The sequence below is a fragment of the Thalassophryne amazonica genome, chromosome 8 (assembly GCF_902500255.1).
Source record: "Thalassophryne amazonica chromosome 8, fThaAma1.1, whole genome shotgun sequence".
NCBI lineage: Eukaryota > Metazoa > Chordata > Actinopteri > Batrachoidiformes > Batrachoididae > Thalassophryne > Thalassophryne amazonica.
This window is the reverse complement of record NC_047110.1, coordinates 107,705,168-107,726,469: the sequence shown is the minus strand read 5'-3', so window position 1 is coordinate 107,726,469 and position 21,302 is coordinate 107,705,168. Positions and strand designations below refer to the sequence as shown.

The 21,302-nt window shown below is 46.8% G+C and overlaps 1 protein-coding gene and 1 long non-coding RNA gene across 2 annotated transcripts in view; both read right to left on the bottom strand.

The window, feature by feature from the left end:
- syt9b (synaptotagmin IXb) overlaps positions 1-21,302 on the bottom strand; it is a 159,028-nt gene that overhangs the window by 98,813 nt on the left and 38,913 nt on the right. The gene's annotated exons all lie outside the window — the stretch shown is intronic.
- LOC117516278 lies at positions 1,571-19,705 on the bottom strand. The gene is made up of 3 exons (XR_004562353.1): positions 19,694-19,705; positions 19,646-19,650; positions 1,571-1,658 (listed from the first exon to the last, which is right to left on the bottom strand). It is a non-coding gene; the product is annotated as an uncharacterized LOC117516278 (long non-coding RNA).

Genomic DNA, 21,302 nt, shown 5'->3' with positions numbered 1-21,302 from the left:
TTTGAGTGTCTACACTGGATGGGATTCTTCTTCTTCTGCCAAACCTCAACCTCCCAAACCGGAGCATCCCAGAGACGAGGAGCCGCTCTGGTGTCTCTTCTCTGGCTCTGACGGCTCGTTGTTTGTAGTGGATCATACTCTGTGTGTGTGTGTGTGTGTGGGTGGTGTGGTGTGTGTGTGTGTGTGTGTGTGTGGGTGTGTGTGTGTGTGTGTGTGTGTGTGTGTGTGTGTGGTGTGTGTGTGTGTGTGTACAGAGCGCTCTGAAAGAGGAGTAAGTGGGTCACAGCTCCTCAGGGGAACCAATCTGTTAGCCTGAACTTCCTCTTCGTCGTACATATTTAATGACGGATTGTAATGCACGTAAAGGCTGCAGCCAAGCCGCCCCAGCTGCTGCTACTAAAAACCGACACACAACAGTTGACACCCAAAGATCTTTTTTTTAATTAGGATGTCTGAATTATTCAAATGTCATTAAAAAATGTAAATCAGAGAATTGTATTAAAGAACCTAATTACCGTTTTCACATAAAAACCCAAATAACTGATACCTAAATTGTAGGTTTACAGCCCAATGCATGATTCCACAAAGACAGCAAAAAGGATAAATATCAGTAAATACTAAGAGGCCGACTGATATGGATTTTTGGGGGGGTCGATACGCTACAGATATTAGGTTTTGAAAAATTTACAATACCAATACATCTGCTGATATATATATAAAAATGACAATGATTCCTAACATTTCTTTGACAAGTCCTTATGACAAAGAAATGTGACTGAGGCTTAATGTTTCACAGTTTAAACATGAACTTTATCAGTAACTTGAAAAATAACCTACAACCAACCGACCTACATCATGTTGCCTTCACTCAGATTAGCAGCCGCTGTGTCGCATCACTCAACTTTTGTTTGCATAAAATAGACTGCTCATTTATTTTGGCTCCGCCTAGTGGGCGACATATTGACCACTTGTCTCTTGCTGCTATAAAACATCCACTCTGATTGAAAAAGAATGACAGCTGGTCGTTTTGCCTCTGTCTCTTATGGCTAATGTGATCAAGGGGTGATAGGGGTCCCAATCATGCTTGACAAAAACTCTTCGACCACTACTGGACAAACTATGCCAATACTGTCAACCAACCTATGATAATCAATCAGTGTGTTCTTGTAAAAAATATGGGCTAATTCTCTTAAAAGAATTCATATTCGAGCATCACACATTAATTCATTAATTGATTAAACACTAATGGCAATATCTGTTGGAGCCATATCTGTAGTGAGTTTATAAATTATCTTTTGAATATTTGCTGTGAAATTTATCCACCATCCTATAACAACAGTGCTCTGAGAGCACAGTATCCCCGCTGACAAATACCAAAAATGTGACAGGAGTTCATTTCAGAATGCAGGCACCTAAGCATGAAACTGGAAGGGTCTAGCTTTTAAATCAAGGGCCATAATTCTGATAAAATGAGCCCAACTGGATAGATATGAAAATATGTGTATTACCAACTTCTAACAATGACATGTACCAAGTTTCACAAAATTCCCCCTAAAGGTAATGTGACAGGAGTTGACAGAGAGTAGACAGACAAACAGACAGAGATAACCACGACATAATCCCCCTTTGGGCGTTCAGCCAATGGGGGATAAAAAATGCTATAAAAATATGATTCCGTTTTTTTAGCTAAGTTGGTGTGACGGGATGTATTGAGACTAAGGACTCTAACTTTATGGTCTATAGCTCAACATCTAAAGCACATAACATTGAGTGCATTCAAGGTGCACCTGATGCCATGACACTTACACCTTACTTGGCGTGTAATCTGAACTCAAAGGCACCAGGTGCAAAGTCGTTGCATTTAGCCACTTCATTAGTCACAGGTGCGATTTGGATGCATCATCCATCCATCCATCCATCCATCCATTTTCTTCCGCTTTATCCGGATTCAGGTCGTGGGGGCAGCAGCTCAAGCAAAGCAGCCCAGACCTCCCGATCCACACACACCTCCCCCAGCTCCTCCGGGGGAACCCCGAGGCGTTCCCAAGCCAGCAGAGAGACATAGTCCCTCCAGCATGTCCTGGGTCTTCCCCGGGGTCGCCTCCCAATGGGACGTGCCCGGAACACCTCTCCAGCGAGGCGTCCAGGGGGCATCCGAAAAAGATGCCTGAGCCACCTCAGCTGGTGCCTTTCGACGAGAAGGAGCAGCGGCTCGACCGAGCTCCTCCCGAGTGACTGAGCTCCTCACCCTATCTTTAAGGGAGCACCCAACCACCCTGCGGAGGAAACTAATCTTGGCCGCTTGTACTCGCGATCTCGTTCTTTTGGTCATGAGCCAAATCTCATGACCATAGGTGAGTGTCAGAACGTAGCTAGATCGGTAAATCGAGAGCTTTGACCCCCTGCTCAGCTCTCTTCACCACGACGGCCCGATACAATGACCGCATCACTGCAGATGCTGCACCAATCCGTCTGTTGATCTTATGTGGTGTCCAGGGCACCACATAAAGAAAATAAAAGGGTTCAAGTTCACACTCAGCATTTTGCACAAGAGCTCATTTTCAAAAAGCTCAAAAAGCTGCGGGGTGTAATGGAACAGTTCAAGCAAGTATTCAGTGTCTCACTTTTTCCACATTTTGTTATGTTACAGCCTTATTCCAAAATGGAGTAAATTCACCCCCCACCCAAAATTGACTCACAACACCCCATAATGACAACATGAAAAAATATATATTTTTACTAATTCATTAAAAATAAAAAATAAGAACTCAGGTAAACTCAAGCTTAATTTCTAAAGCACGTTTAAACGACAGCAGTCAACGAAAGTGCTGTACATAATAAAAAATTGGCACCAAGTTACAATTTTAATTGTTAATTAAAAAACAATAAAATTATAGCAGGCAATAAAACAAATAAAAGACAAAGTAAAATAAAGAGTAAAAAGTAGTAGGAAATAATTTAATTTGATTGAATTTAATTTCTCCCCCTCTAGCTGCCACCTTATCGTGGTGGGGGAGTTTGCGTACCCGGATGATCCTAGGAGCTATGTTGTCGGGGGCTTTGTGCTCCCTGTAGGGTCTCCCAAGGCAAACAGGTCCTAGGTGACGGGTCAGACTAAAGGCAGTTCAGAACCTCCATGACCAGTAAAAGATCAAGGACCGTGACGTCACCCGGTATGGCAGAGCCGGGATCCCACCCTGGAGCCAGGCCTGGGGTTGGGGCTCGCGCCTTAGCCCATGGGGCCCAGCCGGGCTCAGCCCGAAAGAGTGACGTGGGCCCGCCCTCCTGTGGGTTCACCACCTGCAGAGGGGGCCATGGGATCGGGTGCAGAGAGGATTGGGTGGCGGTCGAGGGCGGGTGGCCCGGCGGCCCGGTCCATGCTCACAGCCCCTGGCTGTTGGATGTGGAATGTCACCTCGCTAGGGGGGAAGGAGCCTGAGCTTGTGCAGGAGGTTGAGAGATACTGACTAGAGATAGTCGGGCTCACCTCCATGCACAGCTTGGGCTCTGGTACCCAACTCCTGGAGAGGGGCTGGACGCTTCATTTTCTGGCGTCGCCCACGGGGAGAGGCGGAGAGCTGGGGTCACATTGCTTATGCTCCCCAGCTCAGTCGCCAAGTGTCGGAGGTCACTCCGGTGAACGAGAGGGTCGCATCCCTACGCCTTCGGGTCGGGGACAGGTCTCTCACTGTTGTTTCGGCCTCTGGGCCGAGCAGCAGTGCAGAGTACCCGACCTTCCTGGAGTCCCTGGGAGGGGTACTAGATAGCGCTCCAACTGGGGACTCCATTGTTCTCCTGGGGGATTGTCAACGCCCACGTGGGCGGCGACAGTGAGACCTGGAGGTGGGTGATCGGGAAGCACAGGCTCCCCGATCTGAACCCGAGTGGTGTTCAGTTGTTGGACTTCTGTGCTAGTCACAGTTTGTCCATCACGAACACCATGTTCGAGCACAAGGGTGTCCATAAGTGCACGTGGCACCAGGACACCCTGAGCCGGAGGTCGATGATCGACTTTGTAGTCATATCATCTGACCTTTGGCCACGTGTCTCGGACACTCGAGTGAAGAGAGGGGCAGAGCTGTCGACTGATCACCACCTGGTGGTGAGTTGGATCCGCTGGGAGGGTAGAAAGCCGGTAAGACCTGGCAGGCCCAAACGTATCGTGAGGGTCTGCTGGGAACGACTGGCGGAACCCTCTGTCAGCGAGGTCTTCAACTCCCACCTCTGGGAGAGCTTCTCCCAGATCCCGGGGGAGGTTGGAGACATGGAGTCCGAGTGGACCATGTTCTCCACCTCCATTGTCGATGCAGCTGCTCGTAGCTGTGGTCGCAAGGTCTCTGCCTGTCGTGGCGGCAATCCCCGAACCCGGTGGTGGACACCGGAAGTAAGGGATGCCATCAAGCTGAAGAAGGAGTCCTACTTATCTTTGTTGGTAGGTGGGACCCCAGAGGCAGCTGACAGGTACCAGCAGGCCAAGCGTGCCACAGCCCGTGTGGTCGCAGAGGCAAAAACTCGGGTCTGGGAGGAGTTCGGGGAGGCTATGGAGGAGGACTATCGGTCGGCCTCGAAGAGATTCTGGCAAACCGTCCGACGCCTCAGGAGGCGGAAGCAGCTCTCCACCAGCACTGTTTACGGTGCGGGTGGGGAGCTGTTGACCCTGACTGGGGATGTTGTCGGGCGGTGGAAGGAGTACTTCAAGGATCTCCTCAATCCCATCGTCACGTCTTCCGAAGAGGAAGCAGAGACTGGGGACTCGGAGGCGGACTCATCCATTACCCGGGCCGAAGTCACCAAGGTGGTTAGAAAGCTCCTCGGTGGCAAGGCTCCTGGGGTGGATGAAATCCGTCCTGAGTACCTTAAGTCTCTGGATGTTGTGGGGCTGTCTTGGCTGACACGCCTCTGCAACATCGCGTGGCGATCGGGGACAGTGCTGGATTGGCAGACCGGGGTGGTGGTCCCTCTGTTTAAGAAGGGGGACCGGAGGGTGTGTTCCAACTATAGGGGGATCACACTCCTCAGCCTCCCCGGTAAGGTCTATTCCAGAGTACTGGAGAGGAGAATTCGACCGATGGTTGAACCTCGGATTCAGGAGGAGCAGTGTGGTTTTTGTCCTGGTCGTGGCACACTGGACCAGCTCTACATGCTCCATCGGGTGCTGGAGGGTTCATGGGAGTTTGCCCAACCAGTCCACATGTGTTTTGTGGATCTGGAGAAGGCATTCGACTGTGTCCCTCGGCGCACCCTGTGGGGATCCGGGAGTACGGGGTCCGGGGTCCTTTGCTAAGGGCTATCTTGTCCCTGTACGACTGCAGCAGGAGCTTGGTTCGCATTGCCGGTAGTATGTCAAACCTGTTTCCAGTGCATGTTGGCCTCCGCCAGGGCTGCCCTTTGTCACCGGTTCTGTTCATTATTTTTATGGACAGAATTTCTAGGCACAGCCAGGGTGTAGAGGGGGTCTGGTTAGGGAACCGCAGAATCTCGTCTCTGCTGTTTGCGGACGATGTGGTTCTGTTGGCTTCGTCAAATCAGGACCTTCAGCGTGCACTGGGGCGGTTTGCAGATGAGTGTGAAGCATCCGGGATGAAAATCAGCACCTCCGAATCCGAGGCCATGGTTCTCGACCGGAAAAAGGTGCTTTGCCCTCTTCAGGTCGGTGGAGTGCCTTGCCTCAAGTGGAGTTTAAGTATATCGGGGTCTTGTTCACGAGTGAGGGACGGATGGAGCGTGAGATCGATAGACGGATCGGTGCAGCATCTGCAGCGATGCGGTCGCTGTATATGGACCGTCATGGTGAAGAGAGAGCTGAGTAGGGGGGCAAAGCTCTCGATTTACCGATCGATCTACGTTCTGATCCTCACCTATGGTCATGAGATTTGGCTCATGACCGAAAGAACGAGATCGCGAGTACAAGCGGCCGAGATGAGTTTCCTCCGCAGGGTGGCTGGGCGCTCCCTTAGAGATAGGGTGAGGAGCTCGGTCACTCGGGAGGAGCTCGGAGTCGAGTGCTGCTCCTCCACTCGAAAGGAGTCAGTTGAGGTGGCTCGGGCATCTTTTTTTTCCGCTGGAGAGGTGTTCCCGGCACGTCCCACTGGGAGGAGGCCCCGGGGAAGACCCAGGACACGCTGGAGGGACTACATCTCTCGGCTGGCTTGGGAACGCCTTGGGGTTCCCCCGGAGGAGCTGGAGGAGGTGTGTGGATCAGGAGGTCTGGGCGGCTTTGCTTGAGCTGCTGCCCCCGCGACCCGACTCCGGATAAAGCGGAAGAAAATGGATGGATGGATGGATGGATGAATTTAATTTATTTGCATAGCACCAAATCACAACAAAGCTGTCTCAGGGCAATGCATAAGTAAGGTCTGGGCGTGTTACGTGGGACATGTCTATCTCGGCTTTCAGTGCCTTACCAGTCGAGTGAGTGTAAGAGAAATTGTGGAGAGCTGGGCATGTCCCAACTTGTCCTCTGACACTCCAAAACGGAGGTGTTCTTTGTCTCGCTCCATCAGCGAATCCGTCATGACGCGCGAAGCCTCTGCGCGGCTTTCCATGACAAAATCTCTTGTTAAAAGTGAAACCTGCCGGAAAATGGCTGATGTCCAGTTCTTGTGATAACCAGAGAAATTGCACACGACGGTCCCGGCTCCACACAGCCATCCGTTTAGAAATGATCTGGTGGTTTCTGCCTGTCGATCACAGCTCAGAGCGCGGTGCGCCGTGCGCCATTGTGGGCCGTCCTTAAAGCGGTAGTGACACTCCTTAATCTCTGTGAAACCCATAAAGTTTTCACCGAAAGCCATGTGAATTTTCCGAATGGTTTCCAGCTGCCTGTCTCTAACAGTTTCTGAAAAAATTCTGATGGAAAAAAGCCCAAATCATTCCGCCACACTCCGCCACAGGAAAAACACCTCCATTGGAAGCCTTAAGGACAAGTTGGAACATGTCCTGCTGTTAAACAATTTCTCATATACTCACTCCACTGAAAGCCATCAAAAGCCACCTGGATTTTACAAATGGTTATCAACACGGAGGTGTTTTTCCTGTGCCGCCGCTCCGCGCCGGCTGCGTCCCGACGCGCGGACCCGTCCGCACGTCTTTCATTAAAAAAATCTCCTTTAACAGTGGAATATCCGGATAAAATGCTGAAACCGACTTCTTCTGAAACTTCTCTGTTCTCTCACGACGTCCTGGATCAATAGAGCCTGAAATGTGGAGGTTTTCAGCTTGAACAGGCTGACGACGGCGGCTGAGAGCGCTGAGCGACGTCTCGCACCGTGAAAAGTCCTTAAAGCGACAGTATCACCTCAAAATCTCTCATCAGCCGTTAAAATTTTCACTGAAAACCAGCTTAATTTTTCGAACCGTGTCCACTTCGATGTGCCTCACAGGTTTAGAAAAAATTTTGATCAAACAACGCGCCAGTCTCTCAGCAACTTCAGACAAAGGAATTCCGACGAGGGGCTGGACGACTCCTCCCACAAGGAGTGCTCACAGGCGAATGATGTCACCGACAGGAGTGGAAAAACTCACGCATGCGCACGAGGGTTCAAGCATGTCTGACGTAAAAACATATGAATGAAGTCCATATAGTTTTTGAAAAAAATAAAAAGGACCGTTACTTTATTGACAGCCCTCGTACATTGTTTATAAATGTAACTATTAAATTCTAACATTTTTCTAACATTTAAATTCTCTCTAAACATTTTACTTGTCGAAATTATTATTATTTTAAGCAATATTAGTAGTTGTAGTAAAAAACAGCTTCAAAACTGGACCTTTAATCTAGGGCTGTTGTGGGGGGGGGCACATCCCTCCCCCACGCCCCCATCCCATCTGGATTCACCCCTGCTTTGGCGTTTGAGCACAAAGAATGGATTACATTTATTTATGCAGAAAACAGGACCAGATTTACAGGTAAGAAAGTTTTATTGCGTTTTCACATCATGTGGTCCTCAGAAAGAGTGTTTAGGTGCATTTGAGTGGAAAATAGTGTTAGTTGTTGACGCGTCGCCGAGGATCAGCTGTTTTTAACGAGACGATACGGAGCAGCTCAGCTCAGAATTCTAAATAAAGGAGGAAAAAAGTATAAAAATGTCTTCGTAATTTCAGTGCAGGTGTGCTGATCACCGCCCTTTAAGAGGTGAGGACGAGTCGAGCAGCTGCAAAAAACCGCGGATGAAAAGCTCACAACTCGCTTAAAGTGGGACGTTCAGTTGAACCCCGACCCCCTGCCCACGGACCAAGTTTAATGCTGCTATCGACCCACAATGAAAAATAATAGTAACGCACAGTGACATGGAGAAGTAACTTTAATCTGATTACTGACTTGGAAAGATTAACGCGTTAGATTACTCGTTACTAAAAGAAGTGGTCAGATTAGAGTAACGCGTTAACGCGTTACCGGCATCACTGTATATATTATATATATATTATATATATATTATATATATATATATATTATATATATATACACTCACATTTTCCTCTACTTGCACCCACCTTGTGTGTTTTTTAAGAGCTGACGTGACATGTGAATTTCTCCTCTGTGAGATCAATAAAGTTTATCTTTATCTTTAAAGATACACTGGGGCCAGGCCTTCAGGGCTTTAAAAACAATTAAAAGAACGTTAAAATCAACACGGTAATGGACTGAAAGCCAGTGAGGAACAGCCAAGACTGACATAATGTGGACAAACTTTTTCTTTCCCAAAGTAGACGAGCAGCAGCGTTCTGAATAAACTGGAGGTGCTTTAGAGAGGTCTGATCTAAGCCAACGTACAGAGAGAAACCACATGTACACCCTTTGCTCAACACTTTGTTGATGTATCTTTGGCAGCAATTACAGTCTTGAGTCTTCTTGAATACGATGCCACAAGCTTGGTGCACCTATCTTTGGGCAGTTTGGTCCATTCCTCTTTGCAGGTCCTCTCAAGCTCCATCAGGTTGGATGGGGAGTGTCGGTGCACAGCCATTTCCAGATCTCTCCAGAGATGTTCAATCAGATTCAGGTCTGGGCACTGGCTGGTCCACTCAAGGACATTCATAGAGTTGTCCTGAAGCCACTCCTTTGATATCTTGGCTGTGTTTAGGGTCATTGTCCTGTTGAAAGATGAACCGTCGCCCCAGTCTGAGGTCAAGAGCGCTCTGGAGCAGGTTTTCATCCAGGATGTCTCTGTACATTGCTGCATTCATCATTCTATCAATCCTGACTAGTCTCCCAGTTCCTGCTGCTGAAAAACATCCCCACAGCATGATGCTGCCGCCACCATGCTTCTGTAGGGCCACTGTAGGGCTGGTGCCTGGTTTCCTCCAAACATGACGCCAAAGACTTCAGTCTTTGTCTCATCAAACCATAGAATTTTGTTTCTCCTGGTCTGAGAGTCCTTCAGGTGCCTTTTGTCAAACTCCAGGCGTGCTGCCATGTGCCCTTTACTAAGGAGTGACTAAAGGCCTGGTTCACATGGCAGGATAATTAGGTCGATATCGGACCCGATCTTCCCCTTCTGACAATCTTAAGGACGCCCCGACAATCGTGATGACACTAAAGATAATGTTATCAGTATTCCTGCTGTGTGTGGCGTGTTAATAGAGCTCTGATCTGCTCGGAAGGACGTCAGGAGCGCTCCGATCGCAAATCGGGGCCTGATATCGCAGCACGTGTGGTGTCCTCCGACCACAAACGAGCACGCAGCCTGTCAGCGTCCACGTGGGCGGCGACAGTGAGACTGGAGGGGGTGATCGGGAAGCATGGCCTCCCCGATCTGAACCTGAGTCGTGTTCAGTTGTTGGATTTCTGTGCTAGTCACAGTTTGTCCATCACAAACATCATGTTCGAGCACAAGGGTGTCCATAAGTGCACGTGGCACCAGGACACCCTGAGCCGGAGGTCGATGATCGACTTTGTAGTCATATCATCTGACCTTCAGCCACGTGTCTCGGACACTCGAGTGGAGAGGGGCAGAGCTGTCGACCGATCACCACTTGGTGGTGAGTTGGATCCGCTGGGAGGGGAAGCCAGTCAGACCTGGCAGGCCCAAACGTATCGTGAGGGTTTGCTGGGAATGACTGGCGGAACCCTCTGTCAGCGAGGTCTTCAACTCCCACCTCCGGGAGAGCTTCTCCCAGATCCCGGGGGAGGTTGGAGACATGGAGTCCGAGTGGACCATGTTCTCCACCTCCATTGTCGATGCGGCCGCTCGTAGCTGTGGTCACAAGGTCTCTGGTGCCTGTCACAGCGGCAATCCCCGAACCCGGTGGTGGACGCTGGAAGTAAGGAATGCCGTCAAGCTGAAGAAGGAGTCCTACTTATCTTTGTTGGTAGGTGGGACCCCGAGGCAGCTGACAGGTACCGGCCGGCCAAGCGTGCCGCAGCCTGTGTGGTCGCAGAGGCAAAAACTCGGGTCTGGAGGTGTGTTCCAACTATAGGGGGATCACACTCCTCAGCCTCCCCGGTAAGGTCTATTCCATAGTACTGGAGAGGAGAATTCGACCGATGGTCGAACCTCGGATTCAGGAGGAGCAGTGTGGTTTTCATCCTGGTCGCGGCACACTGGACTAGCTCTACACGCTCCATCGGGTGCTCGAGGGTTCATGGGAGTTCGCCCAACCAGTCACATGTGTTTTGTGGATCTGGAGAAGGCGTTCGACCGTGTCCCTCGGGGCGCCCTGTGGGGGGGTGCTCCGGGAGTACGGGGTCCGGGGTCCTTTGCTAAGGGCTATCCGGTCCCTGTACGACCACAGCAGGAGCTTGGTTCGCATTGCCGGTAGCAAGTCAAACCTGTTTCCAGTGCACGTTGGCCTTCGCCAGGGCTGCCCTTTGTCACCGGTTCTGTTCATATTTTTATGGACAAAATTTCTAGGCGCAGCCAGGGTGTAGGGGGTCTGGTTAGGGAACCACAGAATCTCGTCTCTGCTGTTTGCGGACGATGTGGTTCTGTTGGCTTTGTCAAATCAGGACCTTCAGCGTGCACTGGGGCGGTTTGCACCGGAAAAAGGTGCTTTGCCCTCTTCAGGTCGGTGGAGTGTCCTTGCCTCAAGTGGAGGAGTTTAAGTATCTCGGGGTCTTGTTCATGAGTGAGGGACGGATGGAGCGTGAGATCGATAGACGGATCGGTGCAGCATCTGCAGTGATGCGGTCGCTGTATCGGACCATCGTGGTGAAGAGAGAGCTGAATAGGGGGGCAAAGCTCTTGATTTACCGATCGATCTACGTTCCGATCCTCATCTATGGTTATGAGATTTGGCTCATGACCGAAAGAACGAGATCGTGAGTACAAGCGGCCGAGATGAGTTTCCGCCGCAGGGTGGCTGGGCGCTCCCTTAGAGATAGGGTGAGGAGCTCGGTCACTCGGGAGGAGCTCGGAGTTGAGCAGATTCCAGAGAACTGACTAAGGCTGCCTCAAGAAGAGGCAGCTATTGTTATTATATTATTACTACTGCTACACTACTGCTACTGTTACTTTCAAAAATGAAGATGTAAAAGGTCAAAGGAAAAACAAGAGACTTGAATTGTGTGACATCATCCTTTTATCACACTTGTTGATGATGATGCAGCACAAATGTGTATCTCCCCTGTACTACATACTACTACTTCCACCAAAGTGCTCAATAGCCTCTGTCACTCCCAGTATGTCAAAATATATGTGTGGCCAAGTTTTGCTCAGTTCGGAGGTGTTGTTTGGACAGGAGAGGGACACGTGTCCACATGTGGGTGGTGTCTCACTATATAGATGTGATGCCGTGCAAAATTGAAATGTGTGTTTGATTGTTTTAGTCTGTCTGATCTACAGAAACTCAGTTGACTATCCAAATTCCATAACGTAGCCTCAGTAGAACAGTGTTTAAATGCCAAGTGGCGTGAATCTGAAACTGCAAAATGGCTTAGTGGCATTTTGCAGTTGTGGTCCTCAGGACAGAAAATACAGCATGTTTTCTACAACCCCTGGCAAAATTTATGGAATCACCGGCCTCGGAGGATGTTCATTTTGTTTTTTAATTTTGTACAAAAAAAGGAGATCACAGACATGACACAAAACTAAAGTCATTTCAAATGGCAACTTTCTGGCTTTAAGAAACACTATAAGAAATCAAGAAAAAAAAGATTGTGGCAGTCAGTAACGGTTACTTTTTTAGACCAAGCAGAGGAAAAAAATATGGACTCACTCAATTCTGAGGAATAAATTATGGAATCACCCTGTAAATTTCCATCCCCAAAACTAACACCTGCATCAAATCAGATCTGCTCGTTGACATTAACCCTATGTCATGAAATTGACCCTATGTGTCTTTTTGCAAGGAATGTTTTCACAGTTTTTGCTCTATGGCAAGATGCATTATTTTCTTGAAAAATGATTTCATCATCCTTAAACATCAGAAAAGTGTCCAAAATATCAACGTAAACTTGTGCATTTATTGATGATGTAATGACAGCCATCTCCCCAGTGCCTTTACATGACATGCAGCCCCATATCATCAATGACTGTGGAAATTTACATGTTGTCTTCAAGCAGTCATCTTTATAAATCTCACTGGAACGGCACCAAACAAAGGTTCCAGCATCATCACCTTGCCCAATGCAGATTCGAGATTCATCACTGAATATAACTTTCATCCAGTCATCCACAGTCCACGATTGCTTTTCTTTAGCCCATTGTAACCGTGTTTTTTTCTGTTTAGGTGTTAATGATGGCTTTCGTTTAGCTTTTCTGTATGTAAATCCCATTTCCTTTAGGCAGTTTCTTACAGTTCAGTCACAGACGTTGACTCCAGTTCCTCCCATTCGTTCATTTGTTTTGTTGTGCATTTTCGATTTTTGAGACATATTGCTTTAAGTTATCTGTCTTGACGCTTTGATGTCTTCCTTGGTCTACCAGTATGTTTGCCTTTAACAACCTTCCCATGTTGTTTGTATTTGGTCCAGAGTTTAGACACAGCTGACTGTGAAAACCAACATCTTTTGCAACATTGCGTGATGATTTACCCTCTTTTAAGAGTTTGATAATCCTCTCCTTTGTTTCAACTGACATCTCTCGTGTTGGAGCCATGATTCATGTCAGTCCACTTGGTGCAACAGCTCTCCAAGGTGTGATTACTCCTTTATAGATGCAGACTAACAAGCAGATGTGATTTGATGCAGGTGTTAGTTTTGGGGATGAAAATTTACGGGTGATTCCATAATTTATTCCTCAGAATTGAGTGAGTCCATATTTTTTTCCTCTGCTTGGTCTAAAAAAGTAACCGTACTGACTGCCACAATCTTTTTTTTCTTGATTTCTTATAGTGTTTCTTAAAGCCACAAAGTTGCCATTTGAAATGATTTTAGCTTTGTGTCATGTCTGTGATCTGCTTTTTTTTCTACAAAATTAAACAACAAAATGAACATCCTCCGAGGCCGGTGATTCCATAATTTTTGCCAGGGGTTGTACTTGTCCCTGATCTACTCAGACCAGATCAGGTGAGTGATTTGGCTGATTGTCTGCAGTTATTTTGGGGAGAACTGAAGAATGCCCAAGCACCACCAATGGGAAATATTGGTTTATGCTAAAAAAAAAAAAAAAAAAGTGGGCGTGGCATGCATTATGACTGACAGCTGAGAGACGGCTGAAGAACTCGATCCAGTTCACCGACCAGATTCACAACATTTTTGTTGTTGTGGATTATTAGACAAAATGTGATCCTCATGCATTCTTCCAAACGATGCCTGTGAGATGTTTGTGGTTTCTGTGCTGCACTGTAATTTATCGGGGCTTTGCAGTTCAATGGACTCTTCTTGCATTTTGTGCTGTCATGCTGTTGAGTGCATTGACTTTAAATGTTTGCATGTATTTAAATGTTGCTATATAAATAAAATATATATATTTTCAAGTTAGAGATCACTTAGTGTTGCCATCGTGGCTGGATAATGACTCATGCTGAAAACAGACTCGTCATCCAGACCTACAGTTCTGATGAACTGCAATGCAACATATTTTCAAATTAAAATGCAGTTCATCGCACTAAAAGTGTTCCAGCAGTTTGCGTCCTAAACGGCTGCAAAGTTTCTCTGCAGGTTCAGTCGGGCTGCTGCGGCTGTATTCATTACTGCTGTAAATTATTATTTTTCTGTAGCAGGAGTTTGAGGTGATGAATACTGAGGTCAGGTTTATTCATAAGCACACACAAAATTATACTTTATAATCTGCTCGACACAAGATATTCTGACCTTTTGACCCTGCTGTTGCTGTGCAGATGCAGACTGTTGGTGTTAAAAGCACACGTGAGCTGGTGTGAGAAGAGAGTATGATCAGAAACATGGAGCACATTTGCAATGATGCAATTCATCCTTGTTTAATGTGTCGCAGGAATAATTTGTAATGAAACTGCCGCAAACTGAATGGGGTGGAAATGCTGATTATTCTTCCATCATATGAGAGAGATATACTTTATTGATCTCACAGTGGAGAAATTACATTTACACTCCAGTTACCTCAGACAGCAATTAGTCCACAATTATTACTTGTTTACCGTAATAATGGCAAACATCAGAATTAAAGACAACACATACACATTTGACATTGTTTATGTGCACTAAGTTTGAAGAAGTCCGTTATCTGAATTGAGGCAAGTGGGTGAAGGCCACACAGCAACCCTGAGAGGCGCCGCCGTCAGCTTGGGGGGAAGGATGGGGGCTGCAGCTAAAACTGCACCGCCCCTGCAGAAGGGGAAGGAGTGACGTGAGCAGACGCCAGAAAGGGGTGCGTTTGATGGGGGATAGGAGGGGAGTGGGGGGAGGGAATGGAGCATGCTTCAGTCCTGTGAAAAGCAGTTTATTGTCTTTGTGAGTTGAGATAAGAAACAGCCAAATGATCCCCAGCCCGAAGAAATTCCTCTGGATGGGAAACATTCGGGCAATTTGACCTTCAGGCTTGATAAGCCTGTAATGTTAATGTTTGAGCAGTGAAAAACACTTTTAACAGTTCCACTTGAACAACCAAATCCCAATTATGAATTAAGAATATTCCTAATTATGAATTAAGAATATTCACCGGCCTCTGAAATCTTCAACTTCAACTGCAAGGCACGCATCTGCTCCAAGATGTCATCCAATTTGCGTCTGAGTTCAAGCGTCATCGCAGTCTGAGAATGCACTGCCTTGCCAACCTCGTTAATCATGACGGACAAGCAAGGGGCCGTGGTTCTTGATGCTGCCGTCTTGCCCAGCCCTGCTACCATAACACCAAAAATGAATAAATCCTCGACGTCCTCAATAGAGAAAGGCGCCAAGCATGCAATACGCCAAGACCCCCAGGAGTCGAGAACATAGCCCGCAGGATATGTTCCATCTGGGCAGGTAGGATCCCCCGGTCCTGACCTTCTTGTAGAAAAATGGTGTCAATCGCGTTCAGAGACCAGCTGATCAGTTCCATGGTTAATCCAATAGTAGTCCAATAGATCCAGTGTCCAATATAATTTGAGGAATTCACAGTCTGGTGAAGTAGGGACTTGAAGATTAAAGCAGAGAACAGAGATAAGGGAGAGTGTAGGAGATGCGATGCCCTCGTCGGAGTCCCAAGCACAACTTGTACCTACTTCCCCCAATTGGGAATTGAACCGCAGTCATTTGAATGGCAGTTCATTGTTTTTGCCACTGTTATGCATCATGCATGTGTGCATCTTTAGCGTAGTGGGTGAACAGTATAACGGCTGCTTATACAGATTATTAGGTGACCGAGGGCTGACATAAGTTGCTGGTTTGAGTTTTACTTGCTTATATTGGTTAGCTGCTTTTTTTCTGCTTGTGATGCAATAACAATAAATGAGATATAAAATAGCTATACTTAAATAAAGTTTTATTTCTTGCTGCTGGGGTCTGTCAGGAACCATTCTAGTTTTAGTGCTGGCATGTTTCAAAGCACCCATTCCACTGTTTAATGGCACCTGGCTGCATGTAAATGACAGAAGGGGAAGCAGCAGCGTAGTTCCACAGACACCACGCTGGCCAGCCCACTCGTTAGATGAGACTGCAGATGTTTGTTTTATTCTGTTGTTCAATTATCTCAGAATGCATATAATTGGCTCAGTCAGTTGGTTGCTCGATTTATCAGTCAACCACTAGTTTAGAGTGAAACACTTGCAAAACAGCCAAGTACTACATGGTTACAGAAAAATGTGTACATGCACGGCACATTCTCTGCAGCATGCAAAACTCACTGGAAAATAATAGTTTTACAGTGCTGCAGAATGACAGCGGTGGAGCGTTTGTGGAGCACTGAGGCGAGTCTGCTGTCAGCGAGTGCCAGGCAGAATCTGCAAAAAGTGTGCCATGCAGGATCGGCTATTGTGCACAATATGATCTCACCCGTTGTGCTGTTCTATCCTCTGCAACAGCAGGAGTGCATTAAGCCGCAGCTTCTACTATGACGGCTCAGTAATTTATAATAGAGTTAAATGGATACTAATGGATTCTATTTCCACAATGACTTCTCGTTCATGTGAAGACTCGGTGTGTCGAGTGGCTTTTACACACTGTTTCTTGGTGTGAACAGAAGGAAACACCTGCCAAATAAGAAAAATAAAAGTGATGTTGCCGCAAGATCTTCCTGACTCTGATGTCCAACATGTACCATGAGAGGAATGTTCCTGCAAGTGTTAATCAGGTTATAACATCAAATCGAGTCCTTTAAGTGCAATTCGACACAGGCTGCAGGCTGACAAGCTCAAGATGAGGGCTGTTTACAAGAGTTGTCTCAACAAATGTCCTGACAGGAGAATAACAAGAAAGGCTTTTAAAAAATTCATACCTCTGCTGTGGGCAAACAGTCCTGACATTTTCCACTGGTATTAACATGACCTCATTTCATGCAATATTTCTTAATATACTGGTTAAGTAACTTTTTATAAATACTCATGAACATGAGTGTGTATATTGGCAGTGCATCTTTGCAGTCTATACTGATTTTCCAGAAAGTATTTAAATGTTGTTGACCGGGCAGCTGCAGGACATCCTGAGAAATTGTGGGATCCCCAAGAATTTGCTGAACACCATAATCAGCCTAGACACAGGAATAGGCTGTGAGTGCTGGGCATAAAGGGGCAAACACTCTGATTTCTTGTGTTCATCAGGGATATGTTCTGCCTCCTACTCTGTTCAGTGCTTAAATGGACTGGGTGTTGGGCAGGGCTGTGCACTCGAGGGGTTTAGGGTCTTTGTTGGCAAGGAAACACTTAATGACCTTGGTTTTGCAAATGATGCTGTGATCTTTGCAAAATAGATACAGATTGTTTATTGTCACTGTAACCAGTACACCGAAAGGTAAGGCGCAGCCTTTCGGTGCAAATATAAACCTGAGTAAACCACACGCAGACTCAAAAGGTCTGGAGAAGAAAAGAAAAATAAACATAAAGTTTAACCAAAATGAAAGAGGTATGTCCAGAGCACAAATTAAAAAAGAAAAAAGTCATAAAAACGTAGTAGCAAAACGAGATTGTATATACAAGAGCTAGAAGTATGTACAAAACTGTGGATATTTCAGTGGCAGTGGATACTGCACATTAACAAACATTGCACTCATTTCAAGTGTGTCATGTGACTTGGCTGTTTGGTTCCAGTGGCATTCAAAGCTCTAACAGCAGGTGGGTAGAAACTGTTTTTCAGTCTGTTTGTTCTTGCTTTAATGGTCCTTTACCGCCTGCCTGATGGCAGCAGCTCAAACAGAGAGTGTCCAGGGTGGGATGAGTCCTTTATGATGGTGTTGGCTCTGCTGAGACAGTAAGAGCCATGAAGGGCACCCAGTGATCTTCTCTGTCCTTTTGGTGACCCTCTGGAGCTCTTTCCTGTTTGCCTACATGCAGCTGGCAAACCACATACAGAGGCCAGTAAAATAAATGGACGACTTGATTGTGGCACTTCAGAAAGTGAGTGAGGAGTCTGAATGTCTGGATCTGGACTAAGATCCAGGGTTTCAGTGACTTCCTGGCTTTGGTGGAAGTGTGAAGTTTGTAGAGAGGTTCACTTATCTTCACGGTGACATTCATGTCTCTGGGCCATTAGCCTTAGAAATCAAGAAATACCTGGACAGAGCTCATGGAGTCATGAGGTCCCTCAACAGAGGGGTTTGATGATTCTGATACCTTTGTAGGAGACAAAGGGACAAGGGATTAGGTGTTGCTTCTTGTCTTACTGCATGGTTGTGAGACTTGGACTCTAACCACTGACCCAAGGTGCCTACTGGATATTTTTGGTACTAGGTGTCTTTGGAGGACCCTTTACTTGGTTGCCATTGACTTTCAGTCAAACAAATGGTTACTTGGGTAGAACCAGATCCGGTATACTACGTACCTCATGAAACATCAGCTATGACATTTTGACCATCTGGTACACATCTCTGGACACCACCCAGCACACAGGTGCCTTAAGGACCGCAAACAAAAGGGAAAACACCAGGGGAACACTCACATATGTCTGTGAAAGATAGATGGTACTTTTGAGATGTGGGGATGGATCAGGGCCTGTCAGGGTGGTTGCCATCCAGGGCTCATGGATTCTGTGATTCCACAGCACAAGCACATGATCCCAGACCTTACTCGAGTCATCTCTTTATAAATATGCTTCAGTAATCCCGTGTGCCTCACGCATATCTGGATTTACAGGCATAGTCTTTTCTTTTTCTTCTGTGGTTGAGTCATTTTGTTTTCCCGACTATGAAAAGCCATTGAGCCTGTGGAGACATTATGAATAAAGACCATCTAGGAGACAGAGGTGTGGAAGCAACAGAATGTAAGCAACTATTAAGGGGAGAGCGGAGACAAGCGGAGCCATTAACTTTAATGGACTCATTCAAGAATACCACCGAGGCTCAAAGATTTCTAAACCAAATATCCAATAATGTTATGTTGCCTGGCAACACTACCTCAAAAATGCAGTCAAGGGTGTAATGAAACCTAGACCTATTCAATCAACATTTAATCAAATGCTCTTCTCAGGGACTAAGAAATGAAAACACTTCTTCTGTTCCAGATTTGAATAGAACCTATGAAGGCTACCCTTTGATCTAATAAGAATATGACTACATTAGGTTCCACTCAGATAGCTGCATGACCGTCTGAAACGAAAGCATTGCAGTAGATTGCAAAAGGTCAACACATTTGAGCAGGAAAGAGAAGACAGACAGTGATGAAACTCAGTGACAAAATAACCTGCTCAACCCAAATCTGAATCCAGAGTGTTAGAAAAGCGATCAATAACGGCACCCACGTATTCAGCAAGTGCTCAAACAGGCTCTGCTGCCAAGAACTACCTTCTTTTCACAGCAGGCAAAAACTGTTCCCTCCAAAAAAAAAAAAAAAGTTTAAACTGCCACATTAGCTCCTGGTTTACATATCGTGGTATTTTCTGAAACTAACTGGGCATTTCTCAGATGTAACTCACCATTGTTGCAGCTCGGTGGGCAAATTATATGAGCAACATGATGTTGACCACCGTGAGATGTTCATATAAAGCAGAAGAGGGCAGGTTTTTTAACGTGCCGTGTTTGGTCCACGCCTCCTTAGGTCTCATTTTTACCTAAAATGCATCCACCGGTGACCATGGGTTCAAGTACAGCCAACGTAGGTTGGCGCAACCACCACATTCTTCAAAGTATTGGTACACACGTCAGGTCTCATACACTGTTACAGCATCTTGGATGGCATCCATCCTGGCAGACAGCTAGTCCATCCCCACCTATCTGCTGCAGCTCAGTGATGTTTGCACATCAACTTGACTTTCTCCAGATGCTGGGGTCCTCAAAACTGCTGCACCTGCATCATACACATAGAAACGTGTCACACGGCCAACATGTCATAGCTGCTGTTTACTAACAATGCAAGATATTCTCCTCATCTGAGTCTCCCCAAGTAACGGCTCATATGACACGAAGACATTCCAGTGGTACCCAAGGATCCTCCAAATAGACCCAGCACCAAAAACATGGAGCTGTGCCTTTGGTCACTGGTTACCATCCAAGTCTCACAACTGCACAGTAAGCTAGGAAGCAGCAGCACCCAAAAGACTTGGATCTTCATTGTCCTGCAAAGGTGTGGCACCATACACACAAAGTATTTACAATGATTTGACAGTGAGACCTGTCCTGAAGAACCAGGAGGTGAGCAGTAGTGTGTCATGAAGAGCCAAGATGGTGCAGGTTTTCCTGTAACCCGTCACCTCAGCGAGTGGTCGTCCTGATGAGCTCTTTCCCTCACTTTAAAGTCCTGGTCATCTGTGGAATCATCTGCTGAGGCCAGTATACCCTCCCCTGCTGTGGTACCTGTCTTAATTTGAATGTTCCCTGGTTTGACCCAGAAAAAGTAGGTCCGTGTCAAACCAGAGATATTTGACACCCTCTGAACCGGTGTGAGAGAGCTGGGATGTCAGAATCAAATCGACGTGTTATGTAGAGTGCCGTCATTGCTGTAGGGGGGCACAACGCTGGTGCAGAATCAGGTAATCCTTCTGTTTCATAAATGGGCACCTGTTAGCGGCGGCTCCAAGGATTTTTTTTGTCATGATTGGGGCTTGTATGTTGTGTCTTTTTGTTCTTTATTTTGTAGCTACCATTCTTTGTCACTGTCATGTTTGATGGTGGGATCTTTCTGCACTGTCTTCTGCTTGGTGGTGGGGCGTTTCCCTGTGATCCTCTCTCCAGCTTACCACACCCCTTCCAGATAACTCCACACACACTGTCCTACATTTCCTGCTAATCACTCCCTCTATTTTAGTCACACCTGTCACCCTGTTGGTTGCGAGATTGTTGAGCCTTGAGCCACTTTTGAGCACTTATCCTTCTGAGCATTTCTGTCCTGTTTTTGTCCACCCGTGTTTTTGACCTGCGTGCCTGTTTTTGATGTGGTCTCTGCCTAATGCTTCAGATCCTGCTGCTTATCTTGGTCTGCCTACCTGTGTACCGAACCCGACCTGAATTTTCATTAAACTCTGTTTTACTGACATCTGAATCCTGCATTTGTGTCCAGCCACGCCATTTCGTTAAGCCTGACAGAAGAATCTCACCAGCTATGGAAACAGCAGGTTCAGATCCAGCCTAGCTGATGCTATGTGCTCAGGCGCAGCAATTAGCTCAGCATGAGAAAAGCTAGAAGCTCTCTGTTCCGGTTTGAATGCACTGTTACAATGTCAGGACCAGCTAATGTCCACTCTAAGCACACAGGTGGACCAGCTACTGAAACGCTTTGACACCCAGTTTCCTCAAGCACCTCGAACCGAAGCTCCAGAACACCCACAGCCGGGTCCGTCAGCAGAGACACACCCACCCGCTCCAACCACAGTCATGTGTAAT